The sequence below is a fragment of the Hyperolius riggenbachi genome, chromosome 2 (genome assembly GCF_040937935.1).
Source record: "Hyperolius riggenbachi isolate aHypRig1 chromosome 2, aHypRig1.pri, whole genome shotgun sequence".
In the NCBI taxonomy this organism is placed as follows: Eukaryota; Metazoa; Chordata; class Amphibia; order Anura; family Hyperoliidae; genus Hyperolius; species Hyperolius riggenbachi.
Window position 1 is genome coordinate 418,114,519 of NC_090647.1, and position 24,670 is coordinate 418,139,188.

The window sequence follows — 24,670 nt, forward strand, 5'->3', positions numbered from 1 at the left end:
GCCCGCAGGGACCAGGGTCTGATCCCTCATGTAACAGTTCTGGGCAAAGTGATTTATAGACACATTGCCAGCATACAGGCTACTAATGTGTTTGTTGCTATGGAGCGGGAGGAGGGACGATGCATAGCGCACAACAGAGTAAGCAGTGTAACAGTGGACTCAGCGGAGATGATCAGCTCTCTGGATCTCTTGGTGAAGCATTTAGGAGAATCGTGGCTCACACACACACACACACACGCACGCACGCACGCACGCATGCACGCACGCACGCACGCACGCACACACACACACACACACACAGTAGATTCAATGAACCGCCTAAAACATTGAATATATAAAGGAAAAAAATGACATGACAGCTATTTCATGATTTCAATATGTGAGAGATTTGAAAAGTTTCTGCCACTGGGATTTTTAAGATGGGTTGATTTATAAGAAGCATGAAGCATTTACAATCAGAGCAATTATTCTTTATCTTCACCAGCTAGGAATTGCTTTAAATTAAAAAGATCGCTTTTAAAGAGGAGCTGTCAGCCATACTATCGCAGAAAAAAAAACACATATATAAGTAGATAAATACTTGCTCTACTTACATAACATATGTATTGCACTGTCCACATTTTGATTTTAGTGACTTTTCCACATTTTGACTGTCTATATTTAAGCCAATCCTGACATTATTACCCGATGAAGCTTCAGGATCCGAATGAGACTTCCCCCGTCCTCTGCGGCCTCAGGGATCCAACGCTTGCTCCCTCAAATTTCCCTGACAACCATTGCGCAAGCAGAAATATTTACCTTCAGGGCTCCAATGCAGGCACAGTAGCGGCTTTAAGATGGGTTCTGGCGGAAATAGCCTAGCCCAGTTGGGTCCGCTCTACTGCGCATGCTTAACTACTACAGGAGGCCATGTGCGCGTCCGTGCACTCCCGCAGCCGATCGCGCGCGTGCACGCGTGCTCCCGGCCCGCGGTTCGTTAGCCAGGCAATCAGTGAATCGGGCTATGGTGCCCGATCACGGATTCCTCTCCCCCGCAGAAAAAGCGACAGCTTTTCTCGCAAGCTTCGCTTTTTCTGGCTGTTGCCTCCCCCGTGCGTCTCTCTAAGCGTATGTTACGCTTAGAGTGACGTCATGTAAACAAACTCATGGCCAAAAAGTAAAACTACAACTAAAAGTAAAAAAAAAAATCAACACACATTTACATTATAAAAACTACTGTTTCCATCCCACCCTCCCAAAAATACCCAAATAAAATGTTTAATAAAAAAAAAACATTATAATAAAAAACAACAACATGTAAATATTTACCTAAGGGTCTAAACTTTTTAAATATTAATGTAAAGATGAAATATTTCTATATTTTTTTTATTTTAAACTTGTAAATAGTGATAGATGCAAAATGGAAAAAATGCACCTTTATTTCCAAATAAAATATTGTCACCATACATTATGATAGGGACATAATTTTAACGGTGTAATAACCGGGACATATGGGCAAATACAATACGTGAGTTTTAATTATGGAGGCATGTATTATTTTAAAACTATAATGGCTGAAAACTGAGAAATAATGAATTTTTTCCTGTTTTTTTCTTACTCTTCCTGTTAAAATGCATTTACAGTAAAGTGGCTCTTAGCAAAATGTACCCCCCAAAGAAAGCCTAATTGCTGGCGGAAAAAAACAAGATATAGATCAGTTCATTGTGATAAGTAGTGATAAAGTTATAGGCTAATGAATGGGAGGTGAACATTGCTCGGATGCATAAAGTGAAAATGACTGAAGGCTGAAGTGGTTAAAGAGAAACTCCGACCAAGAATTGAACTTTAGCCTAATCAGTAGCTGATACCCCCTTTTACATGAGAAATCTATTCCTTTTCACAAACAGACCATCAGGGGGCGCTGTATGGCTGATATTGTGGTGAAACCCCTACCACAAAGAAATTCTGAGTACGTACTCTTGGCAATTTCCTGTCTGTGAACCTTGCTGCATGGTGGGAAATAGCTGTTTACAGCTGTTTCCAACTGCCAAAAGAAACATGCAGCAGCTACATCACCTGCCAACAGTAAAAATGTCACCATGTAATAAATGTCAGAATGTAAATCAGGGATTTAAAAGATTTTACAATGGGCAAATACTGACTAAATCATTTATACATAATTATTGTAAAAATGAAGCACTTTTTTTTATTACATTATTTTTACTGGAGTTCCTCTTTAAGTTGGGCTTGGCTATTTCTGCCGGAGCCCAATCGAAAAGCTTCTACTGCGTCTGCACTCAAGCCAAAAAAGGTAAATATTGCCACACGTGGAGTTCAGGGGCTTACAGCACTGGATCCAAGAGGCTGAAGAGGACGGGGGAAGCCTCATTAGGATCCAGAGCTTTCCCTCCTCCAGAGGTAAGTACCTCATAGGCCTAGTGCACACCGGAGCGTTTCCGCTGCGGTTTGCGATCTGCTTGCGGGTGCGGATCTGCTAGGGTAATGTATTTCAATGGGCTGGTGCACACCAGAGCAGGAGGCGTTTTGCAGAAACGCATACTCCCGGGCTGCAGCAGATTTTGGATTGCAGATGCGTTTCTGCCTCAATGTTAAGTATAGGAAAAACGCAAACCGCTCTGAAAAACGGCACTTCAGAGCGGTTTGCCAGGCGTTTTTTGTTACAGTAGCTGTTCAGTAACAGCTTTACTGTAACAATACAGGAAATCTACTACACCAAAACCGCTACACAAAACCGCAAAACGCTAGCTGAAACGCTACAGAAAAATAACAAAAAGCGTTTCAAAATCTGCTAGCATTTTGCGGATCTGCTAGCGGTTTTTGGTGTGCACCAGCCCATAGAGGCTGTTTTTTAATGACAGATTTCCTTTGAAGGAAATCTGTTAAAAGGAATATGGAGGCTGACCTACTTTTAAAGGTATTAGTTACCTGGCAAAAGCTCTCTAATGTCACTGACCTAGAACAAGTATGAAGATCAGTTGTTCAGACTTGGTATGTGGCTCAGACACTAGTGTTTAATAAAGTTATTTAGTCTGACAAACCATGAGAGAGCATCAATGTAATAAAGGTGCCTGGAAAAAAGGACACGGGATCGCAGCTAGTAGAATATCAGTAAAATTACCGATATTCTACTACTTAATTTCAATAGTTCTATATTTTACTACTAATTTTACGTGGGCAGCACGGTGGCGTAGTGGTTAGCTCACTCGCCTTGCAGCGCTGGGTCCCTGGTTCGAATCCCAGCCAGGGCACTATCTGCAAAGAGTTTGTATGTTCTCTCCGTGTCTGCGTGGGTTTCCTCCGGGCACTCCGGTTTCCTCCCACATTCCAAAAACATACAGATAAGTTAATTGGCTCCCCCTAAAAATTGGCCCTAGACTACAGTACTTACACTACATAATATAGACAAATGGCAATGGTAGGGATTAGATTGTGAGCTCCTTTGAGGGACAGTTAATGACAAGACAATATATATATATATATATATATATATATATATATATATATATATATATATATACTGTACAGCGCTGCGTAATATGTCAGCGCTATATAAATACTAAATAATAATAATAATAATAATTTAACCCAACCTTACTCTCACACAGAACCCTCCCTTTACTGATACCTAACCCTTAACCCTGCCTCTACCGATACCTATCCCTTAACTCTCCCTCTATCGATACCTAACCCTTAACCCTCCCTTTACTGATACCTAACCTTTAACCCTTCCTCTACCTATGCCTAACCCTTAACCACCCCTGGTTGTGCTTAACCCTTAACCCACCCTCCCTAAGGCACCAAACCCTTAACCACTCCCCCCTCCATGTCACCTAAACTTTAACCTCTTCCTGCCGCATCACTTTTGCTACAGACTCTGCTACAAAACTGATTCTCAATATTGAAGTGGAATATAACCCAGAATTTCTTCTTTGCTCTAAAAGATTATTTACAGCATATAATAACTAACACAGTGTTTTTTTTTTTAGAAAAACAGCTTTTAAAGGGTTACATCACAGGGCTGACTCTTTTTTTCTGCAGGGAGAACCCACATCCGAACTGCTTATAATCTTATCTTGTGTACACATTCTTTACTTGATACATTTGTGTAAACATTCTCTGGCTGTGCAGGACTTCAGCTGATGAGTGCTAAAGTGAAAAACAGATCAGAAATAACTGCTGGCAGCATTTAAAACAGAATGACAACAGTTATAAAAAAAAAAATGCACCAGCAGCTTTCAAAGTAAATTAACTGAACTGTGGGAAGTTATAATATCTAAATGAATATTAATATTTGTGCACAAAAGCAAATATGATAATTGTGTGGGTTATAAAAAGTAGGAAAACACATTTTTGTTGAAAATTTTGTCAGAGTTTTAAACCGCTTTATTTCAGTACAGTTGCATTATTGGTTTTAGTCTTCAGCTACCAGCATGTGACCACCAATAAATGAAGTAAAAGGTAAAAGCTTTTACGCTGTGCCTAAACTTACTGCAGTTTGTGTTGGTTCCTGCTTGAAATGTGTTCCCTACTCAGTTTCTGCTTTTAAACTGTTTATTTGCATTTGTCATTCTCCCTGTCTAGATGCTTAGCACCTTAGCACACTAGACGAGTAATGAGCCCCATACCTAAAAAACCCCTCCTATAATCATTAAATCAGTGAATGCTCCACAGTAATGTCATCTAGAATGCTCAGGCCTAGGTCCTGGGGTCTCCTTTATTATCATTTAGTATTTATAGCGCTGACATCTTCCACAGCACCACTTAGACCCCTCCCATACTGGATACTAGATGGATGCTCCATGATATATTGTAAGGTGTAGTGTAGAGGGTTGTAGGAGGCCAGCCTGCCACTCACCCTGCCTCTAATGTAATTGTATGCAGGAAGGTGTGATCCAAGGAATGGAGGAAGCTATCCGGACATAGGGTTGCCACCTTTTGGGTAAAAAAATACCGGCTTGGGGGTGTGGCCTGGTGGGTATGGCCTAAAAGTGGGTGTGGCCTGTTACGCCCTTTTTTACAAAATTGCTCAAGATGACTGCCAAAATGGAACAGGAAGAAGAGGGCATGATTACAACAGATTATGGTTGATAATAGGCAGAACATTAAAATATAGAGGCCTATCCATGGTATCCCATAGATGTGACTCCCAGCCTGTGAAGAGAGAGTAAAAGGTCCTATCTATCGTACAGCCAGCCATTATTTTTGCGTATTTATATAGCACTGACATCTTCTGCAGCACATTACAGAGTACATAGTCATGTCTAGTCATGTCACTGACTGTCCTCAGAGGAGCTCACAACCTCCAATAGTCAGTCCAACCATAATATTATTATTATTAATATGTATTTATATAGCACTGACATCATTCACAGCACTTTACAGAGCACATAGTCATGTAATTAACTGTCCTCAGAGGAGCTCACACTCTAATCCTACCATAGTCATACTCCAAATGTCCTACCATATTATTATTATGTATTGAGCGCATAGTCATGTCACTGACTGTCCTCAGTGGAGCTCACAACCTAATCTTACCATAGTCAAAGTCTAATTTCCTCCCATATTATTATTATATTTTTATTGTATACAGCACTGACATCTCCTGCAGCACTGTACAGAGCACACAGTCATGTCACTGGCTGTCCTTAGGTGCTCACAACCTAATCTCAACTCTACCGTAGACCAGGCTTGGTCTCGCGAGTAACCATGAGTGGTTACTCATGATTTAAATGAGGATTAATTGCTGCAGGTGCGGCAGGGATATAAGGTGTTAATTACCTATAATTCCACCCTGCGCCTCAAGAAAGCTGCATGCGTCCTATTGGTCGCGTTGCAAGCCTCACTACAGGCATTTCCTCCTTCAAGCCGGAAGGAGGAAGTGCCCATAGTGAGGCTTGCAATGCATCCAATAAGACGCATGCAGCCTGTTTGGAACGCAGGGCGGAAGGCGGAATTATAGGTAATTAACACCTTATATCCCGGCCGCACACCTGCAGAAATTAATCCTCATTTGAATCACAAGTAACCATCCGTGGTTACTCGTGAGAGCAAACCTGCCGTAGACACAGTATAATGTTACCATCAAGCTTAGAGGAATTGTGAGGGAGAAGACCGCTGGAGAAGACCGGAGCTGCAGCGAGGGACACAGACACAGGCTGGAAGTAACCCCAGGTAAGTAAAAAAAAAAAAAAAAAAAAAAGCTTAGTTCACCTAGCAACTCAGGTTCAAATGTAGATAGTTACCTAAAGAGGGGAAGCCTCAGGATCGTATTAAGGCTCCCCTCGCTGCTCTGATGTCCCCCGTCGCTGAGCACAGCCCTCCTGGAAGATTACCAACAACGCATTGTCACTAATCCTATCGGGGCCCCGCAGCACATCTCCCTGGATCATGGCCACGCGAGCCAGCTCGCACATGCGCAGTAAGTCGGAGCCTCAGACGCCGTGCTACTGCGCAATTTTGGACAGGCTTGTGCGGCCACGATCCAGGAAGACGTGCTGCGCAGCCCCGATGTGGGGGCGTCTGCACTCAGCAATGGGGACCTTTAGACCACCCAGAGAGGAGCCACAATAGGATGCTGAGGCTTCCCTCTCTACAGGTTAGGAACTTACTTTTAATTACTTTAAATAACTTTGGCAATATGCACCTAGGAGGGCAGGGTTACATTGCTCTGTCTCAAACAGCCCCAATCTCTCTCCACAGCTCAGGGAAGTAGAGAGCTATTCCTATAATGCAACAATGACACATTTCTGCTAATATAGAACACACAATGATGTCATTAGTGCAATATAGGAATGGCTGTGTTTCCCTGAACTGTATAACAGCAGCACTTGCATTCATCTTGTCTTTCCCTTCTCCAGTCTGAGGCTCGTCTGCTCACCTCTGACATTCCTGACTCCTTGTGACACCGTATCCACCATCTCACCGACCTCCACTGTCCCCTAATGTGAAATGCCCTCCCAGTGCCCGGTGCAGTACATTTTACTTGTCGTCACTGGCTTCATACATGCGCCCCATGTGGTAGCCGGCGTATACTTGGGCACATGTGTGACGACACCCATGTAATGCCTGTATGTAGACAGAGCCCAAAGCCAGTGACAGACAAGTAAAGTATACAGCACTAGGGGGAACATTTTACATTAGGGAGGACAGCGCGTTCCGTTGTGTTCGACCCGATATTGCACGCCGTTACCGCCATGTACCCGATCAAGCAAGTTTACATGTAACCAATTTCCAGAAACCCGAAATTTTGTTGCATCGTCAATCAAGCATGCTCTTAGTGGGGGAGGAGAAGAGCTGCCTGATAAGAGAGACAGGGCTGCATGAATATAGGGGAACTGATAGAAGCCAGCCAGCTGCAGTGTAAACCTATATACAATTGTATGGGCAGCAAGTCATCCGCAGCACTGCATATAATATAACACAGGGGTACACCAGACCTTTGCACACTATTAAATACAAGTAAGAAAACCTACTCCATTATCATTGCTCAGCAATCATTCAATTAGTGCCTCCCCCTCCCTCGCTGGTCACTCGCTCTCCACAGTAGCTCAGGACCAGGCAGCTAAAGTAAACAATATGCCAGCAAACTTTTCACACACTCTCTACCTCCTCCATTTTTACAGGGGTCAGCAGCATCTCCTCCACACTCACTAGCTAGAAGCCAGCCATCTCTCTTTTCCTGCTCAGCCCCGTCACACATGTACACACACAGCAGTGACAGCCAGCAGCAGCATCTCCTTCTCCTGGCAGTCACAGCACAGCAGCTCCACACGTGACTGTATCTCTCTCCTCTCCGGCCGTTCTCAGTCTGGGGGAGGAGGAGGGGGAGATGCAGCACATTCCTCTGCGCACTGAAGTCAATCAATGTAATCAGCTCCGCAGTCGGCAGTGACAGGGAGCTGTGCAATCACAAAGGAGGAGGGGGAGAGCAGGCTGTAGCCTCATCTAAGTTAGAAAAGTATTGTTATAACAGACCTGGCGTCTCCCCCTCTGTGGAATAGTCCAAATTACCGGGCAGATACATTGCCGGTAAAAACATTTTTCCGGCAGCGGCTTTTGAACTGATTTAACGGCTGGGCCGGGGAGATACCGGCCAGGTGGCAACCCTATCCGGACAGCAGGTCACTGATTTTGATACAGGGAGGAGACGGGAGGTCTGGCTAATGGTAGAGGTCCATTGCTGCCAAAGTTCAGTTCATTAAGTACGGTATATATGATATGGTTTTGGTATGTGGAGGCCCTGGGAAATTGTAATATTGGTAGAGTTTAAAAAAACAACAACAAATGTTTCCTAGTATTTAAATAAGTTTTAATAATATACAAGTAAGCACATGTCATGGTTAAACTGCTTGATGTGGCCCTTTACATTTCAAAGGAGGTTAGACTGTGTGACTGAATAACTGTGTCAAATTACAGAATAAACCTACAAAATCTTTTAGCAGACTGGGCATGTACCATATAATATTGTGTAATTCTGATCCAGTTCTCTGCCACCCTGAAAAAGAAACTTAGTTTTGAAAGCAGCAAGCAACGGTATTACCTGAATACAGGGAGTGCAGAATTATTAGGCAAATGAGTATTTTGACCACATCATCCTCTTTATGCATGTTGTCCTACTCCAAGCTGTATAGGCTCGAAAGCCTACTACCAATTAAGCATATTAGGTGATGTGCATCTCTGTAATGAGAAGGGGTGTGGTCTAATGACATCAACACCCTATATCAGGTGTGCATAATTATTAGGCAACTTCCTTTCCTTTGGCAAAATGGGTCAAAAGAAGGACTTGACAGGCTCAGAAAAGTCAAAAATAGTGAGATATCTTGCAGAGGGATGCAGCACTCTTAAATATGCAAAGCTTCTGAAGCGTGATCATCGAACAATCAAGCGTTTCATTCAAAATAGTCAACAGGGTCGCAAGAAGCGTGTGGAAAAACCGAGGCACAAAATAACTGCCCATGAACTGAGAAAAGTCAAGCGTGCAGCTGCCAAGATGCCACTTGCCACCAGTTTGGCCATATTTCAGAGCTGCAACATCACTGGAGTACGCAAAAGCACCAGGTGTGCAATACTCAGAGACATGGCCAAGGTAAGAAAGGCTGAAAGACGACCACCACTGAACAAGACACACAAGCTGAAACGTCAAGACTGGGCCAAGAAATATCTCAAGATTGATTTTTCTAAGGTTTTATGGACTGATGAAATGAGAGTGAGTCTTGATGGGCCAGATGGATGGGCCCGTGGCTGGATTGGTAAAGGGCAGAGAGCTCCAGTCCGACTCAGACGTCAGCAAGGTGGAGGTGGAGTACTGGTTTGGGCTGGTATCATCAAAGATGAGCTTGTGGGGCCTTTTTGGGTTGAGGATGGAGTCAAGCTCAACTCCCAGTCCTACTGCCAGTTTCTGGAAGACACCTTCTTCAAGCAGTAGTACAGGAAGAAGTCTGCATCCTTCAAGAAAAACATGATTTTCATGCAGGACAATGCTCCATCACACGCGTCCAAGTACTCCACAGCGTGGCTGGCAAGAAAGGGTATAAAAGAAGAAAAACTAATGACATGGCCTCCTTGTTCACCTGATCTGAACCCCATTGAGAACCTGTGGTACATCATAAAATATGAGAAATATGAGATTTACTAGGAGGGAAAACAGTACACCCCTCTGAACAGTGTCTGGGAGGCTGTGGTTGCTGCTGCACACAATGTTGATGGTGAACTGTGAGAAAACGCGGAGAAGCCGCCGCATGTACTGGCGACAGGGCGGCTGATTCCACATCCAGTACGGCGGTTTCCGCGCAGCAACGCATGTCTGGGTCAGCTGGGATCTCTAGTGCACCTGGATGGAGAGCTACGCACGCGCGCACCAGAAGTCAGGACCTTTATGCCAGCAGGAGATGTGTCAGCTGATCAGGATGATCAGCTGATTCCTGCTGGACTCCTGATTGGCTGAGTGGCTCGGGCGGGGCGGCAGAGTCCTGCAACTATATATACAGCTTGCTTGTCAGTTGCTGGTTGTCTGCCGTTGCGATCACTACGTGGAAGCACTCAGACCTTAGTCAGATCCAACAGTGTGTTTGAACCAGGAGGACCTGGGAATTCACACTGAGCCAGATTACTTGTGTTATTATTCTGCTATACTTCAGACTAGTTCCAGGGTGTAGAGACCACGGACCTCACACCCAAGACTAGGGAACTTGTGTTATCATTCTGTTATACTTCAGACTACTTCCAGGGTGTAGAGACCACGGACCTCACACCCAAGACTAGGGAACTTGTGTTATCATTCTGTTATACATCAGACTAGTTCCAGGGTGTCGAGACCACGGACCTCACACCCAAGACTAGGCATTGTTTGATATTTGTTATGACCTGTTGCTTTCCTGACTATCCCTCTGCTTTCTGATTCGGTACCACGCATATCTGATGTCACGTTGCCAAACCCTGCCTGTCTTGGATACCGAATCAGCCTTCTGTCTTTATACTTTATCTGTCTGTGTGTTGCCGACCTGGCTTGCCCGACATCGAGAGCTATCTCTCTCAACTTAAGAGATAGTCTCCAAGATCAGTCAGTGACATCCACCTTCAGGTGTCACTCACTCTCTGATCCTTCCTACCTTCAGCCTGACTCCACCCCTTGGAGAATCTCAGGCTGCTGGAAGGTTTCTGTACTCTCTAAGAGCAGTATTGCCCATACTGCCTAATATCACCTGCTCTGCAGGTGCGTTACTCAAAGTCTTACTGTTACACCCAAACACTCACGATTACATACAGGTGTCCAGAGGTTAGTACTATATCTGTATTATTGGTGATTCTGCAGATCATCCATAATCAGGTATATATCTGCATCCTTGGTGATACTGCAGATCACCAATAATCAGATTCTCTCTGCGTGCTGACACCAATCGTTACATGAACAGATCAAAACACTGACAGAATCCATGGATGGCAGGCTTTTGGGTGTCCTTGCAAAGAAAGGTGGCTGTATTGGTCACTGATTTGTTTTTGTTTTGTTTTTGAATGTCAGAAATGTATATTTGTGAATGTTGAGATGTTATATTGGTTTCACTGGTAAAAATAAATAATTGAAATAGGTATATATTTGTTTTTTGTTAAGTTGCCTAATAATTATGCACAGTAATAGTCACCTGCACACACAGATATCCCCCTAAAATAGCTAAAACTAAAAACAAACTAAAAACTACTTTCAAAAATATTCAGCTTTGATATTAATGAGTTTTTTGGGTTCATTGAGAACACGGCTGTTGTTCAATAATAAAATTATTCCTCAAAAATACAACTTGCCTAATAATTCTGCACTCCCTGTAATTTGCAGAGCAGGATGAGTATGGGCTGGTAAGGTAAGGTCTAGTGCTGCAAGAGTTTGCTGTCAGGAGAAAGAAGCGTGAACAGACTGATGGCTTCATTACTATGGTGATGCTCTTGTAATGTCAAATCTACATGCTTTGCCAAGCTATGTTGTAAAAGCAGCAGATACAAGTTGGATCTCTTGCTTACTTGAAATGCAGTTCTGGCTGAAAGGTAATACAAACCCTTTAGCACAAACGATAGCTCCAGTGGTTCTTAACCTGTGTTTAAGGGGTTTGGTGAGTCTCAGGGGTTCAGCGGAGGTGTGTTCCATTCAGTAAATAGTCAATGAGATATGTGTTTGTGTGTGATGTTTTATACTTTGAACACAGTGATTTTATGCAACTAGGAATGCTCATTAATCCGCAGGATTAAAATTCCTATATTTCCGATGGGAAACTGGCATTTCCGATCGGAATTCGGATACCAGAAAATAGAAATGGGAATTCTGTGGAAATCCGATTTACTACAACTCTGTTATTTTAGCCCAACCAGGGATGTTCATCCGGATTTTGGGTATCTGGGTAACTCTGGTATCCGACCATTTTTACCCTATCCGGCCAGATCCGGATTCCAGATAGTTGGGAAAAAGCCGGATAGCTATCTGTAGATAGTTTCACCACCAACCCGGATATCCGCGGATCCAGCCTCGGACTGACCCACCCAACTGCCGATGATTCCATCGGTGGGCCCCGCCTCCTGGGGGCCCCAGGGGGCCCCAGAGCCGGCACAGCGCAGGAAGGGGGGAAATTGGGCACACAGAGCGGCAGCGAGCAGGGAATAGCTTTACCTGCATGATGACATCAGTCATCAGAGGAGATCCATCACTCTGCGTGCCGCTGGCTGGTCTCCGTCTCCTGCAATGCACTGACCAATCACGCTCTCACAGGAAGTACTGCGAGAGCGTGATTGGTCAGTGCATTGCAGGAGAGGCGGAGACCAGCCAGCGGCACGCAGAGCGATGGATCTCCTCTGATGACTGATGTCTTCATGTCGGTAAGCTATACTCCGCTCGCTGCCGCTGGCTGCAATTTTAGAGGGAGGGGGAGTGTGGAAGGGGGAGCGCGGAAGGGGGGGCCTCTAGGTGAGAGTGGGGGGGAGCTTCCCCCCTCCCTGCCGCTCTGTGTGCCCAATTTCCCCCCTTCCTGCGCTGTGGGACACCTGTGTCCTGCACCTGCGGCCTGCCTACCTAAACTGGGGGGGGGGCTCCAGGTGAGGGAGGGGGGGGGGGAGCTTCCCCACCGCTCTGTGTGCCCACTGCCCCGGCCCCCCCTACCAAGCTGGGGGGAACTTAGACCTACCTAACTGGGGACACCTGTGACCTGCCTACCTAAACTGGGGGGGGCTCCAGGTAAGTGAGGGGGGAGCTCCAGGGGAGGGAGGGTGGAGGCTCCCCACCTCTCTGTGCCCACTGCACCCCCTTCCAGCATGGGGGCCCCCACTAACAGGGGACCTGACTTTGTGGGGATATCTGCCGCCAATCTAATTGTATTTTGTGGGGATATCTGCTGCCAATTTATTTGTATTGTGTGGGGATATCTGCTGCCAATCTAATTGCATTTTGTGGGGATATCTGCCGCCAATCTAATTGCATTTTGTGGGGATATCTGCTGCCAATCTAATTGTATTTTGTGGGCATATCTGCTGCCAATCTAATTGCATTTTGTGGGGATATCTGCCGCCAATCTAATTGCATTTTGTGGGGATATCTGCTGCCAATTCGATTGCATTTTGTGGGGATATCTGCCGACAATCTGTTTGCATTTTGTGGGGATATCTGCCGCCAATCTGTTTGCATTTTGTGGGGATATCTGCTGCCAATTTGATTGCATTTTGTGGGGATATCTACCGACAATCTGTTTGCATTTTGTGGGGATATCTGCCGCCAATCTGTTTGCGCTTTGTGGGGATATCTGCCACCAATCTAATTGCATTTTGTGGGGATATCTGCCGCCAATTTGATTGCATTTTGTGGGGATATCTGCCGCCAATCTATTTGCATTTTGTGGGGATATCTGCTGCCAATTTGATTGCATTTTGTGGGGATATCTGCCACCAATCTAATTGCATTTTGTGGGGATATCTGCTGCCAATTTGATTGCATTTTGTGGGGATATCTGCCGCCAATCTGTTTGCATTTTGTGGGGATTGGGCCGCCAATCTGTTTGCATTTTGTGGGGATATCTGCCGCCAATTTGATTGCATTTTGTGGGGATATCTGCCGCCAATCTATTTGCATTTTGTGGGGATATCTGCTGCCAATTTGATTGCATTTTGTGGGGATATCTGCCACCAATCTGATTGTATTTTGTTGGGAAATCTGCCGCCAATTTGACCACTTGATAAATTATCATGAGGCATGTAACTACTTGATTATTTTATCTAAAATGTATCTGGTCGGACCTAATCTCTGTAAATAAAACCGCTATTTATTTTGTGTGGTTTTTCTTTTAAGTCTGCCCATGACCCATCTTGACCATGCCCATGTTCCAGTGTGTGGCGACACTCATTAAATTTTGCTGCATGCGCGCGCTGCATGTGGACATATCCCTATCGGACACTGTCCTAAGAAGTGTTTATAATCTATTCCCTACCATAAAATCATGCAAAATTTCTAGAGTACATGTATATGTGAGCCCAAAGTGGGATGGGGGGGGGGGGGGCCCAGGCTGAAACTTTGTAGTATGTCAAAGGCAAGCTCACGTACCTCGGTCGGGAATTTAACCCAGGTCCACTGCTTGCAGGGCAGCTATGCTCACCACTATACCAACAACCACACACACAGCAAAGGACAGCACTTTGAAGTCTAGAAGATTCCAGGGTAAGGGTGGGAAGGATGAAATGCTAGGTGGCCATGCAACCATTCCTGCTAACCTAAAGCTTACTTATAGACAGTCATATGAGACACATGCTGGGTGCAGGGCTGTGTGGTGAGTCAACACATTGGCTTAAGACTTTACCAAATCCAATGCTCCAATATGGGGAAGCTTCTCTGTTTGTTGTCTTCTAGACTTCAAAGTGCTGTCCTTTGCTGTGTGTGTGGTTGTTGGTATAGTGGTGAGCATAGCTGCCCTGCAAGCAGTGGACCTGGGTTCAATTCCCGACCAAGGTATGTGAGCTTGCTTTTGACATACTACAATTCCCTGCAAGATGAGAGAGAGAGAGAGAGAGAGAGAATGAAAATGAATTGATGATGATGTGTTTTTAGCTTCTAAAACAGGATAAGAAGCCTTGAAAAGACTAATTCCGGTTTTCAATTCGGGTATCCGAATCCGGCCAGATACTAGGGTCGGATACCCGAATTCAGTTCGGGTATAAAAATGTAAAATTCGGATATCCGACCCGGATCGGATATCTGGATATCCGGATCAATTGGGGTATTAAAAAGTACTACCCGAGCATCCCTGAGCCCAACCACAGAACTCAGAAGCATTGGACCATTTAGAGAATGCAGATTGTTTTCAGCAAAAATCAGATCACAGCGGCAACTTTATCCCAATCACAAGACTGATTTTCAATTTTTCCAGTTTTTTATTTCATATAAATAATAAAATAATAAATAAATAAATAATAATAAATAATAAATATATATATTAAAATACTTCTCATTGGTGGAAATCGGAATTTCTGTGGAATCAGAAATGGGCATTTCCGACCATCCCTGAATGCAACGGATACATGATGCACTTTGTGCGCTAATAAAATATATACATCTATGTTTTGAATTTGAAAAATAAACCCTATTGTTCCAACTACGCATGAAACCTGCGGGGTACCTCCAGCAAGCTTATAAACCACTGCTATAGGTGATTCTGGATCTTTCTGCTTTACAGTACTTCTAAAACATGAAGTGCTGAAACAGAAGAGGTGAGGATGATATACATAAAAGATCAGAACCAAGTTATAAATAAACGATGCAAATGTGTAATGGGGCTGCATTACCTAAAGGGATATCGATTATTAATAACTTACAATTGATCCATGTTCAGAAGATGAATCATGATGAATTCATTTGAAAACATGAACCTGGTAATTATTAGTGATCTGAGATAATGCTCCAGAAGTATGCTTTCCGCCGGGGGTTGTCGCTGTACATACGTTAAAGGCTTTGTAAGCATATGAGTGGCACTCAGTGATAGTCAGCAAGTGAAATGAGTCATGTATAATTCCAGTGGAGAACAGTTTAGCAATACTGTCTTGAAATAACTGCATCATACAACAATACAGGACCTCAAAAGAATCAAACAGAATGAGAAAAAGAACAGAAATGAGGAGTGCAAATACACATAACAGGACTGTATAAAATGTAAATAAAAAGAAGAATGCACAGTTTCCAAATAGTTTTGACTGAATATAGCATAAAGATATAGCATAAAGAACATAAAGAATATATGTTTAGTATTGAAACCTTAGCTGTGACCTAAGTGTAAAAGCGAAGAGGGCACCTTTTTTTCACATGGTATGGGGCTGTGACATGGTGCTGAGTTACTGGGTCATGGTTAGTAAGACTGAGGTTATGGGGGAAAGAATAATGGTGGATCCTAAGAGTCTTCTTCTGGGGCTATATGCACACACTACCCTCTCTACTCGTCAGATCTTATGTTGTGATGCCCGGAAGGAACTGGTGCTTAACCTCCCTGGCGTTCTATTAACATCGCCAGGGCGGCTGCGGGAGGGTTTTTTTTTTTATAAAAAAAAATCTATTTCATGCAGCCAACTGGAAGTTGGCTGCATGAAAGCCCACTAGAGGGTGCTCCTGCCGCATATTTCTGATCGCCTCCGGCGATCAGAAGTAACAAGAAGGGCCACGATGAGCGGCCCTCCTTGTTTTGCTTTTCTCGTCGCCATGGCGACGAGTGGAGTGACGTCATGAACGTCAGCCGACGTCCTGACGTCAGCCGCCTCCGATCCAGCCCTTAGCGCTGGCCGGAACTGATTGGTCCGGCTGCGCAGGGCTCGGGCGGCTGGGGGGACCCTGATCAGGTAGCACACGCGGCTGGCAAAGTGCCGGCTGCGTGCGCTGCTTTTTATTTGGCGAAAATCGGCCCAGCAGAGCCTAAGCGGCACCCTCCGGCGGTAATGGACGAGCTGAGCTCGTCCATACCGCTCAGGAGGTTAAATGAATAAACTGGTTCTTAAATAAATGGTTCTCGGGACAAGCTCCGTCTAAGGTACTATGGGACAAAAGGGTTGATAAGGCTATTATTATTTAATACATATATAGAGCCAACATCTTACACAGCGCTGTACAGAGTATATATAGGTAGTCCTCGGGTTACGTACGCACCACCGATATGAACTTCCCGCCGATAGCTCCGCCCCATCGATGACTTCACCGCGTGCCGGATTGCAGTGATTTAAATGTTTTTAAGTACTTTAACATTGATCTAAAGACGCCATGTGTGTGTGGGGAGGTGAGCAGCATCCTCTGACGCAGGCCAGGAGGCGACCCTGCATACTGCGCATGCGCAGCGTGTACAGTATCTGGGTCAGAGGGCGCGGATCTGTTTAATGATACTGAGGTGTTTTTCAGAGGCAGAGGGTGACGCCAGGGCACAGGAGATGTGCGGTATGTAGCTACTCACCTCCCCACACACACATGGAGTCTTTAGATCAATGTAAAAGTACTTAAAAACATTTAAAATGCCGCAATCCAGTGCTGTCTCGACTTAAGGACAGATTCAGGTTAAGAACGAGATGACAGTCCCTATCTCGTTCATTAACCGAGGACTACCTGTATTGTCTTGTCACTTAAAGAGCCACTGAAGCGAAAAAATTTTTTATGATATCATGAATTGCTTGTGTAGTAGGGGTAATTACTAGAACATTGGTAGCAAAAAAACATTTTCATATTTTTTTTTTCAGTTATACAGCTTTTTTATAACATTGCATCATTCTCTAATACTTGCAGTTTACACATTACTCAGCATTCTAAAAGTTTTTGCAGAACAGGCAGTGAACTTTTGACCCGTCCTGAACTGTTCTCTGCAAAAGAAAAACAAAATACAGCTGAAATAACCTAATAAGAAGTCAGAGCTCTCCATGACTTTCAAAGTCACAGAGCTCAATGGCTATTTGCATAGATAACTGGAGTTTCTTAACTCTTCCTGTACTGGAAACAAATATTGGCCTTTGTCTCTGCTCCTAATGCTTTATTTCTTAGCTCTACTACACAACCAATTCATGATATCATAATTTTTTTTCGCTTCAGTGTCTCTTTAACTGTCCCTCAGAGGGGCTCACTATCTAATCTTTACCATAGTCTTATGTTTATATCATGTAGTGTATGTATCATAGTCCAGGGCTAATTTTTAGGGGAAATCCATTTAACTTATCTGTATGTTTTTGGGATGTGGGAGAAAACCAGAGTGTCCAGAGGAAACCCACACAGATACACGGGGAAAACATACAAACTCCTTGCAGATGTTGACCTGGCTGAGATTCAAACTGGGAACCCAGTGTTGCAAGGCGAGAGCACTAACCACTTCGCCAACCTACTACCCCCACTAGCTATGCTCTGGTACAAGCTGACTGAACTGAAAATTGCTCACAAGAGTTTGACAAAGTGTGGTTTCAATGGTCAAAATACTCCGCTTCTCACAATGTGATTACTGATGAAGTCATACCTGGCTTAGATTAGTATATGTGTTTTATCCTATTAATGTAATAGTGAGGTCCCATGTAACATTTTCCTTTTGTTATTTAATATTGGTTGCACGATGCATGAGAGGGTAGGGGGAAAAGAGTAGTAGGGTGGTGGGTTGGGGGGGGGGGAAGTCCCTAAGTCTTAAGGTCTGAATACTACAGTTCAGACTTGCGCCAGGTGTCCCAAATGTCCCCCCACATGTACCTACATACTGCAGTGCTGCCAATAGACCCAAGGGGAGGGCATTCCACCAAGCACCATAGCCTGCAGTCAGGGCCAGATTACCAACCAGGCAACAAAAGCAGTTGCTTGGGGCCCCATTCAGAGTCAAAAAGGCCCCATCAGCACATAAACCAGCCCTCGCCATCCTGTCAGCGGTGGCTGGATGGTATAATGGTTAAAGGGACTCTGAGCAGTGCAGTAACTATGGAAAGATGCATATCATTTTAAAGCTCTCTTTTTCCTCTTTCCCATGATATATAAACCGCCGCCCTATGCCTTTTAGTTTTCACTATTTTCGCGATCGAAAACGCTGCCACGGCAATTTCGATTGCGAAAATAGCGAAAACTAAAAGGTGTAGGGTGGCAGTTTATCTATCATTGGAAAGAGGAGAAAGAGAGCTTCAAAATGATATGCATCTTTCCATAGTTACATTGTATTACACAGAACGACTTTTCTCCAAAGTCGGCAGCTCGATTCAGCACAATGCAGTGAAATATAAGGAACCCAGGGGATATAATTACAAACATCATGCTGGTAGGTGTGAGGATGTAATTAATTAGTCGTGGTTATGCTTAAAGGCATACCCACAGGCACTGCTCGGAGTCCCTTTAAGGGATCTGCCTCTGACACAGGAGACCAGGGTTCGAATCTCGGCTCTGCCTGTTCAGTAAGCCAGCACCTATTCAGTAGGAGACCTTAGGCAAGTCTCTCTAACACTGCTACTGCCTATAGGGCACGTCCTAGTGGCTGCAGCTCTGGCGCATTGAGTCCGCCAGGAGAAAAGCGCAATATAAATGTTATTTGTCTTGTCAAATGATGCCATGCGCTGCTGATTGTCTTCAGAGCCAGGCTCTCCTCCTAGGTCCCCCTCCTGCTACTGTGCGCTCTGCCGCTGCCCACTCCTCCCTCCCTTCCCACAGAGAACCACAGCTGCAGCAAGAATGATAGCAGCAGATGGCAAACGCTCACTCACCTATCCATGATCCAAGCGGTAGAGATCCCGTCATCTGAAACCCATCTGTCTCTTCTACCATGCAGCCGCTCACTCTGAAATTCCTGATTCTCAGATCAGACAGGAAGTAGGAAGTAGTAATAGTAGTAGTAACAGAGCGGCAGCACTCTAGAGGAGACAGATGGGCTCCGGATGACGGGATCCTCTATTGCTTGGATCGCAATAGGTGAATGTGAGTCATCTGGTGCTGTCATTCTCCCCCACTGCGGCTGCCTTCTCTGCTGGACTATCATATTCATTAGGATGGAGGCTGCATGGTGGCTGTCTAGTTTGGGAGGAAATCAGTTGTTCGGTGGTGGGGGTGGTTATGCAATTCTGTCTGGGGAACGGCTTCCGGTTTGGCGGTGTCCAGAGCTTTCTGCTATTGCCAGGCTGGAGATGCAGGGGGAAAGTGCTGCTGCTGCGATATTTGGCGCCCTCTTCACAGGGGTGCCCCAGCCCCTGAGTGCAAATGTCCCAGCCATTCATCTCTCACTCTGCATTTTGCCGCTGCTATTCCCTGCATTGTGCACCCACAGAGGAAAGCGGGCTGTTGCCCATAGCAACCAGTAGCTCGGCTGTCCCGGTGTGTGCGGCATGTTGCTGTGCAGCTGCATCTTCTGATTCTATTACGACATGATGGGGGGGGCCAAATCAGTTACTTTGCTTAGGGCCCCATTTAGCCTTAATCCGGCTCTGCCTGCAGTACGTTTCCCCATATCCATACTTGCTTCTGTAGTTGTGCCAGTGGGATGTTGCAGAGGTATCGGTGGTGCACCGCTGTAGAAGAGCGGCGATCTGGAGAGTTGCTGGATGTGGTGGAGATGAATTGATCCATAAAAAACTGGAGGTGCAGTTTGTCACTCTTGGACTGTGTTGTGTGGAGCAGCTTGGCGTGGCGAGCTATGGCCAGGGATGGTGCACAGCTGCTATACCTGTTGCGGGTGTTGGCTTGGAGAAATGCAGCAGGAGGCCACTGACAAGCGGGGGCGTGGCTGCTAGACCGGCCAATCACTGCTGCCGTGAGTTAACTGGCTCCTTCTCCTTTGACTGGCTGCGATGGTCTCGCCTGCAGGACCAAGCTCAGTCATTAGGACCAATCACTGCTGTCGCTCTAAGCTTGCTCTGTGGTCCTTCTGAACATATCCGACAAGAGCTTGTCGGATATCTTCTTGTGGCCATGCTGTCCTCTATGTATGAGCGTACACAAGTATGACTATGCCTGCACAGTAAGCCAAAGCTGCTTATTCACGAGTGTAAGGCATAGATGACTTTGTGTTTGCAAGAAAGAAAAGGCTGGCAGGCACTGACAGGATAAAACTGACACCATTTAATGTCCCTTGCTACACACACCTGATAGCTGCAAACGTCCAAACAACATCACTTCTATGCATATAGCAAACGTGACAGATATAGTCCATCAGCACATAATGAAGCTTGCAAGCCAGAGCCAAGCCAGAAATAGATGACTTTGTGGCAGAATTGGGGTGAATTAACTACTTCAGGTGCAGCATGACACATTGCGCAAGTATGAAAGTCTACATAGACTTTCACTGACTTAGCAGCCTCTTGCTTTAAAATTGCTTACCGCAACTTTAGCACAACGCCATAGTGTAAAAGGGCCCTCAATGTTTCACATCAGAAGAGCTGTGGTCAAGTGAACTGTTTCAAGATTACATTATAGACTGTACAACCTCAGCACCAAGCATGACACAATTCCTAAACTGGCCTCTCTTGCTTACAGGCCCGAAGAAAAATCTGCTATGTATATGTTTAGAAACGTTATCGTCGAATAAGCAAGATTCAGCTCACAGTACATAATTCAAAATGTTTGCAGAATGATTTATGAAAAATTGCTGTGCGGGGAATCAAGCTAATCAAAACCTGACTAGATTGATAGATATTAATGTTCCAATCTGCATACTGATTAATGCAAATTATTGCTTGTTCACCTATGCTTAATTGTACATGCAAATACATGGTACTTGTCAAAGAGTGCAAATAGACGTTATGGCTTTTTAAACGTTCCATCACTAAAATCTTTTATAGTGTTTTCTCAGCCAAAGAAAAAGTCTTCTGCCTTCTATTTACTTTTCAGGAAATTGGACTGAATTCGACATGCTATTTGACTGCCTCATTTGCAAAGATAATCAAGTTAGTTGCTAAGCACTTGTATTACAGGGAAATAGAGAGGGACATCAGATAATTGTTTTAGCTGGACAAGTACTATATGTACATATGTTTAGCTTATCATGTAACATGGCAGTTCAGGTACACTTTAAACCCTTTACTGGCCAATACTGACCAAGGAGGCTAATCCTGCAAATATGAGGCTCTCCCACCTGTGCCATACCAGCCCTTATAATTCATAATATTGGCGGCACTGTTAGTGGGTGGGGAATATTTGTCTGGTGTTCAGGACACAAGGATCTGCTCCTAATTTCTGGTGCCAAGGAAGTGGGGATAATAGCATGGGAAGTATTTTTGGTGGAATCTGAAATCTCGCTTTAATATTAAGGTCCCAGATTTCCATAACCTCACCGAATATACATTCAAAATTGAAAAAAAAATTGTTTTATTTGAGGCCTGTAAGCCTAAGAGAAGAAATAAAAATGATGTCTGCTCTCTATTGACTGTTAAAGACTCTGCACTATTTCATTACTATGTTAAAGATGCACATCAATAAAGCCAGCAGACTGTAAACCCTGAGCATAAGGGCAATCACTCAACACATTTAGAAAGAGAAGTGAGGAATATATAAATTCATAATCACAGTTATGACATTATTCCATTTGCCAGCTACATTTATCTGCCTACAGAATAAAGCTAAAGCTGATTTGAATAGAATCTAGAAGGTTATCAAGCCAGCACTGAACCTTTATTGCTACAAGCCTTAAAATATGCATGACTGATACATCATCTAATGCTTGTCACATGCTTGTAGATTAAATTCTCAATCTTGAAATCATCACAAAATAATCTATAGTAATCATATGAATGTATTAAAATAATATCACTTCATTGCAACGTACATTTTCCAACTCTCCTATGATTTGATCTCATGATCTTCTTTAAGAGGAACAGTGTTTGCCCATTGTAAAATCTTTCCTCTCCCTGAATTACATTCTGACATTTATCACTGGTGACATTTTTACTGCTGGCTGGTGACGTTAGTGGAAGGAGATGCTGCTTGCTTTTTTGGCAGTTGGAAACAGCTGTAAACAGCTGTTATTTCCCACAATGCAACAAGGTTCCCACGGTGTGATGTCAGAACCGTGGTCCTGACACCACACTGTGGGAGTGGTTTCACCATAATATCATCCATACAGAGTCCCCTGATGATCCATTTTTGAAAAGGAAAGATTTCTCATAGGAATGGGGTTATCAGCTACTGATTGGGATGACGTTCAATTTGTGGTGACAGTTTCACTTTAAGTGGTGATAGGACCACTATCACAAAAAAAAAGTAAAATTGAAATTACATGTCAATGCATACCAATAAGATGTACATTTGTCACTGAAGATTATACATTTTAGAATTTATATCAAGGTAAAATTTTATAATGGGCAACATTAACTAAATCATTTATAAAAGGAATTTTATTAATTGCATTTTTTTAGCAAAATTATTCTTAAAGTATTAAACTAAACTCAGTCAGTCAGTCAAATAATAAAATTAGTGGTAACTGGGGAATGGGGGTAGACGTCCTGAAGCCAATGGGAACTTGTTGGTGCTTGCAATAAAGTAGAGTCACACTGCTCATTATTTAAAGCAAATCTGGAGAGGGAAAGCTTCTATAGAACCTTTCCAGTCCTCGCTAAGTCCCCTTTTTCCACCGCTGTCTGCCTGAGAAGTTGAACACCTTTAAGACTCCTTGGCAGTCTTCGGAAGTACTCACATCCCCGAGTACTTCCAGAGATGTGCGCATCCATACTGTGCTTGGGGGAGCCTAATACGGATCAGCTCATCTTCTGAAGTACTTTGGCACTCAACTACTTCTGAAGACTGCCCGAGGAGGGACGAAGACCGGTTTGACCAAGCTGGTCGAACGTCACTGGGGCCCTGTGAGAAAACGCGGAAAAGCCGCCGCGCGTTCTGACAGCAAGGCGGCTGATTCCGCGTCCTACGCGCCGGTTTGCATGTGGAGGCGAGCGTCTGGTAACATGGCAGAACCCTGAAAAGCCGCCGCATGTACTGACAGCGAGGCGGCTGGTTCCGCGTCCAGCGCGGCGGTTTGCACGCAGCAGCGTGCCTCTGGTGTGGCTGAGTCTGTTAGTTCACACAGGTTTAGGAATACGCGCGCGCGCTGAGAGGCAGAACTTTTATGACGGCCAAGAGGGGACCAGCTGACCAGGCTGGTCAGCTGACGCCAGAGCAAGTTTCTATTGGTCCATCACTTAGAGGTGGCGCCAGAGAGCGCTACACTATTATATAGTTGCTGCTGGCCAGTCACAAGTTGTCTGCCGTTGCGAACACTACGTGGAAGCACTCAGACCTTAGTTAGATCCTGCAGTGTGTTTGAACCAGGTGGACCTGGGAATTCACACTAAGCCAGATTACTTGTATTGTATTCTGTTTATGCTTAGACCAGTTCCAGGGTGTAGAGACCACGGACCTCACACCCAGACTAGGGAACCTGTGTTATCAATCTGTTTATGCTTAGACCAGTTCCAGGGTGTAGAGACCACGGACCTCACACCCAGACTAGGGAACCTGTGTTATCAATCTGTTTATGCTTAGACCAGTTCCAGGGTGTAGAGACCACGGACCTCACACCCAGACTAGGGAACCTGTGTTATCAATCTGTTATACATCAGACTAGTTCCGGGGTGTAGAGACAACGGACCTCACACCCAGACTAGGGAACTTGTGTTACCATACTGTTATACATCAGACTAGCTCCAGGGTGTAGAGACCACGGACCTCACACCCAGACTAGGGAACTTGTGTTACCATATTGTTATATATCAGACTAGTTCCAGGGTGTAGAGACCAAGGACCTCACACCCAGACTAGGCATTGTTTGATATCTGTTATGACTTATTGCTTTCCTGACTACTCCTCTGATCTCTGATTTGGTACCTCGCACATCTGATACTCTGTTGCCAAACCCTGCTTGCCTTGGATACCGAATCAGCCTTCTGTCTATGTACCTTATCTGTCCGTGTGTTGCCGACCTGGCTTGCCCGACCTCGAGAGCTATCTCTACTATTAAGAGATAGTTTCCAGATCACTCAGTGACATTTGTCTTTATTGTCACTCACTCTCTGGACCTTCCTTCTTCCAGCCTGACTCCGCCCCTTGGGGAGTCTCAGGCTACTGGAAGGTTTCCTTATCTTTAGAGCAGTATTGCCCATACTGTCTCTAATTTCCTGTGCTATACTCAAAGTACTACCGTTACACCAAACACTCACATTATCCAGGTGTCCAGAGGTTAGCAATATATCTGTA

The 24,670-nt window shown here is 44.5% G+C and overlaps 1 protein-coding gene across 1 annotated transcript in view; it reads right to left on the minus strand.

Annotated features, from left to right (window-relative positions):
• SYTL5 (synaptotagmin like 5) overlaps positions 1-24,670 on the minus strand; it is a 331,232-nt gene that overhangs the window by 214,361 nt on the left and 92,201 nt on the right. The gene's annotated exons all lie outside the window — the stretch shown is intronic.